The following is a 9,880-nucleotide window of genomic DNA, read 5'->3' on the forward strand; positions in this document are numbered from 1 at the left end:
GATTCCGGAAGAATTTTGGGCATTGCCGGCAGTGTACCGGGAGTGACGAATGGGTACCAGGGGCCCACCACTCCCCAAGAGGGCCACATGGACTTGATGGTGGCGCAATAGCTCTTACTCGGCTGACAAGTCAACCAAAGAAAGGCCATGAGGTAAAAGTGGAAAAAACAAAAGAGGTGGACAACTTGGGGAGGAGTCCTACTCCAAGTAGGATTAGAGGAGGACTCCTCCTCTCTTGCGTCGGCCGAGCCCAAGGAGGTTCTCCTTGGTGCTCAAGGTTAGCCCCTTCTTCCTCCTATATATACTAGAGGTTTTAGGGTTTTTTGACACACAATTTTCAGCCACGTGCAACCCTCTCCTCTAGTTCGTAGTTCTTCCTCTAGATCGGATTTTTGCGGTGCTTAGGCGAAGCCCTGCAGGAATAGATTACCACCACCACCGGCGCGCCGTCACGGTGTTAGAGAACTCATCTACTTACCTGTCTCTCTTGATGGATCAAGAAGGCGGAGATCGTCATCGAGCTGTACGTGTGCTGAACGCGGAGGTCCATCCATTCGGTACTAGATTGGACGGATCGTGGGACGACGATGATTTGAATCACAAAGACGTTCCACTACATCAACCGCGTTTCTTAAGGCTTGTGTTTAGGGATCTACAAGGGTATGTAGATTCACTCTCCCCTCTCGTAGATAATCATCACCATGGATAGGTATTGCGTGTGCGTAGGAAATTTTTTGTTTGCCATGCTACATTCCCCGACAAGAACGCGCGTAGTGATTTGTCTATTGTAGGCTCGAGTTATGCTCTAATGGATGTTGTCTGATTAGGGTCGGTTGGGTGTACCTTGAACTTGACGATCTCGTCCACAAGTTTGAAGGATGTGAACTTGGGCCACTTGCTGAGGATCACGTCGTCTTTTTCCACCATGACATGTAGTGTCGTGAGTTCCTCTGCGGTGAGGATTGTTAGGGAACGTTGCATGGGAAACAAAAAAATTCCTACGCACACGGAATACCTATCCATGGTGATGATCATCTACGAGAGGGAGAGTGAATCTACATACCCTTGTAGATCGCTAAGTGGAAGCGTATATAACACGGTTGATGTAGTGGAACATCTTCGCGATCCAAATAGCAGTCCGTCCCGCGATCTCATCACGATCCGTCCCGCGATCCCATCATGATCCATCCCGATCTAGTGCCGAACGGACAACACCTCCGTGTTCAGCACACGTACAACTCGATGAAGATATCTGCCTTCTTGATCCAGCAAGAGGGGCGGAGAGGTAGATGAGTTCTCCAGCACGGCACCGTGGTAGTGGTGGTGGTGGTGGTGATCTAATCGAGAAGGGCTTCGCCTAAGCATTACCGAACTAGATTAGAGGAGAAACAGATCTAGAGGGAGAGAGAGGCAACCGTGTCTGATTTTTTTTGCGTCTCAAAACCGTCAAAACCTCTAGTGTATATATGAGGAGGGGATAGGAGGCAGCCTTGGCCCCTACTCCAAGGAAAAGGGGTCGACCGAACCCTACAAGGAAGAGTCCTCCTTCCTTTCCTTTTAAAGGACTTTTGCCTTTTATCTCCATGATACTTCCGAAATGTATCTATAATTTCTGTTTCTTCCATGATCTTTTGAGTGACATTTTTATATGTTTTGCTATACTTTCATACCTTTTTACACATATTTGGACTAACCTACTAACTCAATGCACCCAGTGCTAGTTTGTGTCTGCTGATCTCTTTTTTGCAGGGACATTTACCCCAATTTACTGAGTCCCAAAAATCCTGAGAAAAATATATAAAAATCAGCGCGACAGAAGCTTCTAGAGCACCAAAGGTGGGCTAGTGGGAGCCCGGCGTCGCCCAGGCGGCCTCCCTGCGTGGCCTACCCACTGACTGCGCCCACAGGCCGCCTGGGTGGGGCCCACCTCCTCTGGTGCCCTACCTTGGCTCCTATTTTTACCCCCGTGGAGGAAACCCTGATTCCGAAACCCTTTTCTACAGAATCAATTCCGATCTCCGCCGCCATCACCAACAAGTTTCGGGGGACCATAATTCCTGTGTCGGCACCCTGCCGGGACGGGGAAGTGCCCCGAGATTCATCTCCATCGACGTTGCTTCCTCCCTCCATAAAGCGGGAGTAGTTCCTCCTCACGGCTGAGGTCCTCTACGTGTAGCTATGTGGTTATCTCTCTCTCCCATGATGTGATCTTGATTGTGATCATGGGCTATGTCAATCTAGGGTGATCCCATGATATTTCCCCTTCTTCTATGTATTGGGTTGATGTACTCACTTGATCTTATCTAATATAATCCCCGAGACCATGGTGACAGCGGTCTATCGGACATGGATTAGAAGAATATTTTCATGAGTAATTTCCCTTTTTGTGACTTAATTGAAGATTGAGAGTCGCTTGGTGCTTGTCTTTGACTATCCTTTAGATATGTTGTGGTGATTGTGGTACTCTCTTTGGATGGCCGCGGTGACATTGGGAAAACCATAGAGAGAACTACGAACTCTGAGGTGTGCTTTTGTACCCCTACATAATTCTCGTCCTCTCTTGATCACAAATGAATGACCTACGAGTATGTCTCCATCGCATGTTTTAGTAGGAATATCATGTGATTAGACTATGTTAACATTGTTGGGAGTTGCCACTAGTGAAAGTATGAAGCCTAGGCCCTGTTTCTCACCATTGTTACACCGTTTATGCTCACTTTTGTCACTTTCTACCTTGCTTCCATTTTTATTTCAGATTTAGAATACCTTGTTTTACCATCCATATCACTTGCCTTTTAACATCTCTTCGCCAAACTAGTGCACCTATACAACTGACAATTGTATTAGGTGTGTTGGGGACACAAGAGACTTCTTATATCTTAATTGCACGGTTGCTTGAGGGAGACCATCTTCAACCTCTACTTCCCTGAGTTCGATAAACCTTAGGTCATCCACTTGAGGGAAATTGCTACTGTCCTACAAACCTCTGCGCTTGGAGGCCCAACATAGTCTACCAGAATAGAAGCGTGCATAGACATCAAGCTATTTCTGGCGCCGTTCACAGGGAGGTGAGTGCTTGAAGGTATATCTTTAGATCTTGCAATTATATCTTTTTGTTTCTTGTTTTTTTCACTAGTTAGGCTTAATGGAAAACAACAAAAATATGAGAGAGCTTTATAAACTTTATCTTGATCTAGGACATGAAGTGTTTGAGGAGAAAATTAAAAAACCTATGCAAATTTATTATTTGCATAACAATTATGATGGTGACAATGTTATTAGTATGCTTCCTTTGAACATCAATATTGCTAATGACATGGAAAGACCTAAGCTTGGGAATGACGGGTTTGATGAACATGATATTTTTAGTCCCCCAACTTTTGAGGAGAAAATTTGCTTTGATGATTACCATGATGATAATGGTTGCTTTACGCTCACTATTCCTAATAAGAAAGATTTTGCTTATAAGAAGAGTAATGATACTTTTAAGCTTTTGGATCATGGAAATAATGCCTTATGTGATACTTATATTGTTGAGTTTATTCATGATCCCACTGAAAATTATTATGATAAGGGAACATATGCTTATAGATATTTCAATAATATCAAGTTCCATCTCTTTATGTCGGAGGTCTTGAAGCTACACTTGTTTTGCCTTCCTATGCTTATTGCTTTGTGCTCCAATGAACTATTACATTGCAATACTCATATGCATAGGAAGCATGTTAGACTTAAATGTGTTTGGTATTTGCTTCTTGATGCTCTACTTTGTTCTACAACTCTTATTCCTACGAGAGCATCATTAAAATCTTAAGCCTATCTTTATGGCTATAAAGAAATAGTTCTAGGGAGACAACCCTTGTTATCTTTACTTTGAGTTTTTACTTTCAGTTTTTAGTGGTCTTGATGTTGTATCCTACCGTGGCAACATCATTGTATCTTTATTTTTAAGCTTTGTGCCAAGTTTTAGCCTCCGATTGCAAGAAAGTTCAAAAGTGGTGACATGCTGTCCAGAAACAGATTCTGTCTCCTTGACGGAAAAATTCACCAAAAATCACCAGATCATATTTTTGGTATGATTTATTTCGAAAATATGCTCTATATAATTTTATTTCTAGCGTATATTCTGAGTTTTTTGATATGAGTTGCAGAAGTGCCCCAAAAAAATTATTTCCTACCTCCTGGTCTGTTTTTCACAAATTCTGTCACGTTTTGCGTTTTCATCATTTTCCAAATCCCAAGCTTGCTTTTTCTTTGCGAAAACCTATTGACAATCTTGAGAAACAGTAGCTCTTCATGAAAATCCTTATTTCCAGTAGATAATAAATTATTTTATCATGGGCACTAACGACCCTAATCAGCCTATGATGAGTTTCGTATGAAGGGAATTTTCAAGTATGCGATGGAAGATGATGAAAGAAGATCCGGGAGTGTCAAGCGCTCAAGATTGGGGATGCCCCCATGCACCCCAAGAAATATTCAAGAAGACTCGAGCGTCTAAGGTTGGGGATGCCCCCGTGCATCCCCTTCTCCACCAACAATCGTCATTTCGTCCATCTGCATGCTATATTTTTATCACTTCATATGTTATGTGCTATGCTTTGAGCGTCCCGCTCTTTACTTTTTAGTTTGTTTTAGTTTTGCTTGCTGTTAATAACAAGTTGTAACCTAGCCTTCTTTGTTTGGGAGAGAAACACGCTCCACTCCATCCTAGAACACAACATAGGTTTTCATGCTTATCTTTTTGTGTGTTCTTTATCTTTTCATAGTCGCTGTCATGCTTAGCTCTTAGTTTTCATGCTTTATCTTTTAAGAGATTTTATTTAGGTTGCTTTTGTAACTCTCTTGAGTTATCATGCTTATCTTGTTTAGAGAGTTGGCTTGTTGCACCGAGTTGTGTGTCTTGCACGAGTAGGTAATTGAGGTTGCTATTTAAGTATAGTAGTAACTTGCAATAGTTTTGAGGTATTGATTTGAGTAATGTTTGGACTATTGGTGCCAAGAGCTTGAGCCTATTAGTGATACGTGTCGCATTTGGTGAAATCCATGTGTTTTAAAAAAAACTAAAAAAATACTTGAGAACTCTAGCTACTAAATTGATCGCTAACCTGTGGAAGTGTTGGAATATATAGAGTACCCTCACATTATCATGGGTCAAGGATGCGCAAGGATAACCAAACCCCCAAACACTCCTCCCCGGGGTACTTGTATCTTTGTGAATTTCCTGACTAGATAGAGAGTTGCCTATAATAAGTATATGAGTTCTTCAGACTAATGTGAGTATTCGATTGTTGGCACTTCCACCATCGATATTTTGCTAGCCTCTTCGGTACCGTGCATTGCCCTTTCTCATCTTGAGAGTTGGTGCAAACTTCGCCGGTGCATCCAAACCCTTGGCATGATACGCTCTGTCATCATAAGCCTCATTATATCCTTCCTCAAAACAACCACCATACCTACCTATTAAGGCATTTCCATAGCCTTTTCGAGATACATTTCCATGCAACATCCACCATCTCATGACTTGATCTTCATGTCATACATGCTTTTGCTTGATAGAGGAGCCGCATGTTAGTTGGGCCTTGCCCCTATTATTGCTACATGACGCACTAGTTTAATTGCATATCCTGCTACATTGGCAGAGGCATACATTGGCATACATCATGATAATTATCATTTGTCTTTATGTTGAGTACTTCTTATAAAGTGTGAAGATCTTCTTTTTCATTCCTGTAAAACATAGCGTGTTTCCCTTAAGTGCGGAAACGATCCCAAAGAGGACAAATTAAAAGATCCCAAAGAGGACAAATGAAAATATCCCAAAGAGGACAAATGACAAATAAATAGAAAGAGCCAAAGAGGCCACAAAAAAGAGAGAAGGGGGCAACACTACTATTCCTTTTGAAAGATTCACACTCACACTCCATTGTTATATTCGTACTCCATAGAGATTATCATTCATGCATAACTATGTGGGGACCCTTAAACTATAGAACTTGGCTTGTATATTCCAATGATGAGCCTCCTCAAATGAGCTCTAGGTCTTCATGAGAAAGCAAGTTGGATGCACCCCCACTAGTTCCATTGGAGAGCTTACCTTAGCTCATATGTGTATCTATTGCACGGCAATCCCTACTCCTCACATCATATCTATCATTTGGCTTTCTCTCTCCTACGGTTTTCCTCATTGATGGGAGCCTTTCACACCTTCTTTGTCTTCCTTCCCCATCATTATTCTCTTTGCCATCCTAAGTGCCAACATATCTTGCTTGCGCTCATCCATTGCATGAGTGCTCGAAGTCGAAAGGGAGAGGATCATTTTGACTTGTGCCTGACTAGTGGTCTCGGGATGAGTCAAAATAAGATTCCAAAGGAGTCCAAGTGTGAAGTTTAGTAGATTGAGTTCTAAATTAAACTATGTTTATGCTCTAAACCCATCTCCCTTTTCTTGCACCCAAACACCGTTTGGAGACATTCGAGTGACGGACAGCGAGAGCTCTCGCACCTTTATGTTCTTACTTTGCTAATTTCAATACTAAATATAGACTCTTGCTTGTTATTGTCTTGACTTGAATTTCACATCTTACTTGCTTTACTTTTAAGTTCTTATATGTGTGTTAGCATGTCACCACAGAAATTATTTGTGTTATCATTTACCTACTCGAGGACGAGCATGAATTAAGCTTGGGGATGTTGATACGTCACGAACGTATCTATAATTTCTGTTTGATCCATGATCTTTTGGGTGACACTGTTATATGTTTTGCTAAACTTTCATACATTTCTACACATATTTGGACTAACCTACTAACTCAGTACACCCAGTGCCAGTTTCTGTCTACTCATGTCTTTTTTGCATGGACTTTTACCCCAATTTACCTAGTCCCAAAAATCCTGAGAAAAATATATAAAAATCAGCATGACGGAAGCTTCGAGAGCACCAAAGGTGGGCCAGAGGGGAGCAGGGCGTCGCCCAAGCGGCCTCCCTGCACGGCCTACACCCTGGCCGCACCCACATGCCGCCTGGGTGGGGCCCACCTCCTCTCGTGCCCTACCTTGGCTCCTATTTTTGCCCCCGTGGAGGAAACCCTGATTCCGGAACCCTTTTCTCCAGAAGCAATTCCGATCTCCGCCGCCATCGCCAACAAGTTTCACGGGACCAGAATTCCTGTGTCTGCATCGTGCCGGGACGGGGAAGTGCCCCCGGATTCATCTCCATCGACGTTGCTTCCTCCCTCCATGAAGCGGGAATAGTTCCTCCTCCGGGCCGAGGTCCTCTACGTGTAGCTATGTGGTTATCTCTCTCTCCATGATGTGATCTTCATTGTGATCATGGGCTATGTCAATCTAGAGTGATCCCATGATGTTTTCCCTTCTTCTATGTATTGGATTGATGTACTCACTTGATCTTATCTAGTATAATCCCCGAGACCCTGGTGATGGCAGTCTATCGGACATGGATTAGAAGAATATTTTCATGAGTGATTTCCTCTTTTGTGAATTGATTGATGATTGAGAGTCTCTTGGTGCTTGTCTTTGACTATCCTTGAGATATGTTGTGGTGATTCTGGTACTCTCTTTGGATGGCCGCGGTGACATTAGGAAATCCATAGAGAGAACTACGAACTCTGAGGTGTGCTTTTGTAGCCCTACATAATTCTCGTCCTCTCTTGATCACAAAGGAATGACCTCTGAGTACGTCTCCATTGCATGTTTTAGTGGAAATATCATGTGATTAGACTATGTTAACATTGTTGGGAGTTGGCACTAGTGAAAGTATGAAGCCTAGGCCCTGTTTCTCACCATTGTTACACTGTTTATGCTCACTTTTGTCACTTGCTACCTTGCTGCCATTTTTATTTCAGATTTACAATACCTTGTTTTACCATCCATATCACCTGCCTTTTAACATCTCTTCGCTGAACTAGTGCACCTATACAACTCACAATTGTATTAGGCGTGTTGGGGACACAAGAGACTTCTTGTATCTTAATTGCAGGGTTGCTTGAGAGACACCATCTTCAACCTCTACTTCCCTGTGTTCGACAAACCTTAGGTCATCCACTTGAGAGAAATTGCTGCTGTCCTACAAACCTCTGCGCTTGGAGGCCCAACATAGTCTACAAGAATAGAAGCGTGCGTAGACATCACTCCACTCCTAGCCGCATGGGCTTTTGAGAAAGGCTGGCCGGGCTTTTAAGAAAGGCTTCGGCCAGCCCACCAGGGGCTGGTCCACCTCCTCTCACAGCCCATAAGGGTCTTGAGTCGTCACACCCCTCCCGGTGGTCCCCCGGCACCCTCCCGGCACTCCCGGTACATTACCGATGAGCCCGAAACTTTTCCAGTGACCAAAATAGGACTTCCTATATATATATATATATATATATATATATATATATATATATATATATATATATATATATATATATATATATCAATCTTTACCTCCGGACCTTTCCAGAGCTCCTCGTGAAGTCCAGGATCTCATTCGGGACTCCAAACAACCTTCAGTCACCAACACCTATAACTCAACTATACAGAAATGTCACCGAACCTTAAGTGTGCACACCCTGTGGGTTCGAGAACTATGTAGACATGACTTGATCCATTCTCCGGTCAATAACAAATAGTGGGACCTGGATGCCCATATTGGCTCCTACATATTTTATGAAGATCTCTATCGGTTGAACCTCTATGTCAAGGATTCAGTTAATCTTGTATGATGTTCCCTTTGTCCTTCGGTATGTTACCTGCCCGTACCTAGTTCAATCTCGTTATCGGGAAGTCTCTTTACTCGCTCCGTAATACAAGATCCCATGACTAACTCCTTAGTCACATTGCTTGCAAGGCTTGTTGTGATGTTGTATTACCGAGTGGGCCCCGAGATACCTATCCATCACACGGAGTGACAAATCCCAGTCTTGATTCATCCAACCCAACACACACCTTCGGAGATACCTGTAGAGCACCTTTATAGTCACCTAGTTACGTTCTGACGTTTGATCCACACAAGGTATTCCTCCGATGTCTGGGAGTTGCATGATCTCATGGTCATAGGAAGAGATACATTGACATGCAGAAAACAGTAGCAATAAACTGACACGATCATATGCTACGTTCATAGTTTGGGTCTTGTCCATCACATCATTCTCCTAATGATGTGATCATGTCATCAAGTGACAACACTTCTCTATGGCCAGGAAACCTTGACTATCTTTGATCAATGAGCTAGTCAACTAGAGGCTCACTAGGGACAGTGTGTTGTCTATGTATCCACACATGTATTTGAGTTTCCAATCAATACAATTAAAGCATGGATAATAAATGATTATCATGAACAAGGAAATACAATAATAACCAATTTATTATTGCCTCTAGGGCATATTTCCAACAGTCTCCCACTTACACTACAGTAAATAATCAAGTTCGCATCACTATGTGATTTTAATGAATCTAACACCCATACAGTTATGGGGTTTGATCATATCTTGCTTGTCAGAGAGGTTTTTATTCAACGGATTTGAACCTTTCAGATCCGTGTGTGCTTTACAAATTCTGTGTCATCCTATAGATGTTGCTACCACCCGCCATTTGGAACTATTCCAAATGACTGCTCCACTTTATGAATCCGGTTTACTACTCAGAGTTATCCGGATTAGTGTCAAAGCTTGCATCGACGTAACCCTTTAACACAAACTCTTTAATCACCTCCATAATCGAGAAAAATTCCTTAGTCCACTAGTTACTAAGGATAACTTTGACCGTTGTTCAATGATTCAATCCTGGATCACTCTTTCGTACCCCTTGACAAATTCATGGCAAGGCACACATCAAGTGCGGTACACAACATAGCATACTATAGAGCCTATGGCTAATGCAT

Source organism: Hordeum vulgare, chromosome 2H (assembly GCF_904849725.1).
Source record: "Hordeum vulgare subsp. vulgare chromosome 2H, MorexV3_pseudomolecules_assembly, whole genome shotgun sequence".
NCBI lineage: Eukaryota > Viridiplantae > Streptophyta > Magnoliopsida > Poales > Poaceae > Hordeum > Hordeum vulgare.